Source organism: Stomoxys calcitrans, chromosome 1 (assembly GCF_963082655.1).
Source record: "Stomoxys calcitrans chromosome 1, idStoCalc2.1, whole genome shotgun sequence".
In the NCBI taxonomy this organism is placed as follows: Eukaryota; Metazoa; Arthropoda; class Insecta; order Diptera; family Muscidae; genus Stomoxys; species Stomoxys calcitrans.
Genome location: NC_081552.1, coordinates 31,047,361 through 31,051,166, shown reverse-complemented (window position 1 = coordinate 31,051,166; position 3,806 = coordinate 31,047,361).

Here is a 3,806-nt window from a genome sequence, read left to right as displayed (position 1 = left end):
CGTATTCTACTCGCAAATACCTTTCATTTGAGTCCCACATGCCCGATTTAGTAATTTTTTTGGGGGGTTGGGGTGATCCCCCAAACAGTCGGTCCGATAATTGGATATCAGCTACATTTGATAATCTTAAATACCTTTCATTTGAGTCCCATATGTTCGTGATTGGTCTACATATATATTTGGTAAGTTTTGGGGGTGGGGGTGGGGGTGGGCGAAAAATACAAATTTGCTTTTTTGTTCTAACGGTACTTTTGTCTCATAAGAAGAAATTATGACAACCAAAAAGTCTGCGTTCACTTTGTTTACTTCGAAAGTACCGTTACTTTTTATGATGCCTGTTCCTATTTTTGATCAGTTTCAGTTCATTATCATAATAAGTGATAGTTACACGTGTTTTTTTTTAAATTTAATAAATTTGGAAACATGGAAAGGAAAGGAAATATGCATATCTGAAAGAAAAATAATTTTTAAATTGTGGAAAGAAGGACAAAGCTTTAGAAATATTGGTGGAACAGTTGGAAGAACGTATTCTTCTTCCTGGGCGTCCAAAAAAAGTATCCGTTAGAAAAGAGCGCAAAGTGATTAATATGGCAAGCAACAACCCTCGTATAACGTCAACCAAAATTGTTGAAAATATTAAGACAAAGTTTAAAAAAAGCATGTGTGCCGAAACTGCCAGAAAAATATTACATAGAGCTGGATTTCATGGAAGAGTTGCTCGAAGAAAGCCGTATATTTCAGTCATAAACAGACAAAAGTGGATTGCATTCGCTAATACTTTCATCAATATACTAATACTGAGTTCTGGAAACAAATTATTTTCTCCGACACAATTTCTGTATTTTTGGCATTAAAGGTCGGCAAATAGTGTGGCGCAAGTCCGGGACTGAGCTTGAAAAACAAAATTTAGTTGAAACGGCGAATCACGGTGGTGGTGGAGTTATGGTGTGGGGGTGTATGGCTGCTAGTGGAGTGGGTTAATAGAATTTATTATATTTTGAAAAAAAAAATTTTGAAACCAAGTGCTACTAAACTAGGGTTAGCAACGACATTTTGGTTCCAACAAGATAACGATCCAAAGCATATATCGGAGGTTGTTAGGTTTTGTCTTCTATATAACACTCCAAAGCAGCTAAAAAACACCCCAATCACCAGAGCTCAACCCCATTGAGCATCTTTGGGGTCTATTGGAGAAAAAAATTCGTCAGCACGTTATAACCAGCAAGTAGATGTTACGAAGTGTCATGCAGGCAGTATGGGCGAAAATAACATCTGAGGAAACAGAGAAGTTAGTAAACTCCATGCCAAATGGACTAAGTGCAGTCTTAAAACAACGTGGCTATCCTACCAAATATTAGGAATGTGTTAATATGTTTTTTATTTTGTGTTTAAATAACTCTTTTGTTTATTTTTAATTACTGAACGCAGACTTTGTGGTGCTTGTATTTAATTGTGATCATATTAAAATCGCTCTAGAGTGAAAGTGCTTAACCAAACTTAGAATTTTGTTTTTGTTTTTTAATATTAGGAATATGAAGAAAAAATATGTGGAAAAGAGTTGATTTGATTTATAATTTTATTTTGTGTTCTTTAACCAATCATAAAAGTTTGTCAGGTGAACGCAGACTTTATGGGCTATGTGTATATATAGGCACTATTTTTAATAAAGAAATTAGTGTCTTACAAGCACTCAACACCAGATGTTCATTACAATTACTTTACACAACTATTTTTAAATTATTAAAAGGTGAAAGTTTACTTTTTATATGTAAAGGACGACAAAATCAATTAAATAAATTAATTCACTGAAAAAGTTAATCTTTATCTTCAGTTCATCTTTTTGGTTCATTAAATTTAAATGCCTATTGTTTACGCAAAATGCTTATGTGCATTGCCACATGAAATATTTTAAATATACGTTAGGAAAATTTATCTATAAAACTACAGTCCACTAACGTAGAATTTTGCGACCGATAGATTATTCAATCAAAAATCCTTGTGAACATAGAAAATTAGTATTCATGGAAAATGTTATTTAATTTATTAAATGTGACGTAAAGAATAGCTCCTGTAACCATTTTAGCCAAACTATTCATTTTTCGACTATGAGTGATGGATATGCCTTGGAACGCCCAGTTAAGCCAAGAGATGATACAGGAATTGGATACCATCATGAGGACATTGCCTGACATAACAGAAATTTGAATATATCATTGGTTGTCAACCTCATAAACCAAAAGCGAGAGAAATATTTATGTTCCCCTATCATGGATCGCAAAAGCTGAAAAAGTTAAGGACAAGTTTGTTCGAGTTAGGTTCGGTTGAAAAGAGGGTGCGGATATTAATCCACCCCATGACACTATGGACGTACACCTAAGGCAACATTCGGCTTGTTGTGCGCTCTAAATACTAAAAAGTAACCTCGGAAAAGAAAATCTAAGTTAGGAATTCCGAGCTACGGTTCATGTCTAGTATTATTTCCCATCTAATAGTTGTTGTTGTTGTAGCCACATTTTCATGTGGAGGAGGCGATCCTCGTCAAGATTCTGTAGGTCCGAAGGACCGATCGCCGCGGGAACATAGTGGCCATTGGTTATTTAAAGGCGCCAATAACTCGCCTTGTCATATCGAGCCCGAACTCTCGCTGAGACTCTCCGCTCGATACCGCTGTTTGTCCGCGACTGCCGTTACAGCTACTCCGCATGGAGCATTCCACTTTCCGCAACCTGTGGACGTGCCCGGTAGCTCAAAGCTAAACTTCTCGTGACAGCAATGAACACCACACAGATCGGACCTCAATGTTTTAGCATGGGTGGTGCTCACAGCTATCTCGTGCCGGGCCATCTAACAGTATTTAGAGTCACTTTGCCGCGAAAGCCGAGCAAATGCTCCTACGTCTCACCATCTTCCCCACATAATATCACTTGCCTCACCGATTTTGCATAAGTGAGCTCGAAGTCCCAAGAGTACCGTTATGATACCGAAAGCTATTCTGACCACCTTCTTACTAATTTTCAGCAATAGCCTCGTCTGCTCACAATCCAGATCTCCCCCTCCTACCGATCGGTACATGAGCTTTCGTAGCCCACGCTCCTAACTCGGACTGCGTCGACCCGAAAGGCTTCGGGTTAACCAAGTTTATTGACGGCAGTCTTCTGCCTTCACTGCCAAATCGTCTCCTCTTTTTTTCCCCCTTACTCCGCTATGACCCGGCACCCAAACAATGCAGATTTTGCCATCCTCAGAGAAGGCGTTAATCTCCTTACATTCCAAAACTGTTCGTGACCTTAGCGTCCGGGTTGTTATTGCCCTTATGGCCAGTTTACTGTCCATTAAGATGTTCACACTCGGCGTCCTCGCATAAACACCACACCGCCTCACGCATTCCGTGATCGCCCAGATTTCTGCCTGTAGGATCGTATTATAGCCAGGTAGTCGAAAACAGATCTTAGTCTCTGGGTTCTCAATGTTAGAGTAGAGGAAATTAAGAAGCGGTTCCTAGTGTCATATGTGAGCTAAGGAGAATTCAACTGATGCCGCACCAAGAGGGAGAGCTGCTAAAGGAAGATAATTTTTTGTTGGAATGATCCACATTGGTTGTAGGAGAAGAGAAATTGGCCTATGACGACGGTGCAGCCCTTTGTTGAAGTTATAAAGAATATTATTATGCAGTTAATTACGAGGATTTCTAGCCACAAAAAACTCATAAGTAAAGGGTGATTATTTTGAGGTTAGGATTTTCATGCATTAGTATTTGACAGATCACGTGGGATTTCAGACATGGTGTCAAAGAGAAAGATGCTCAG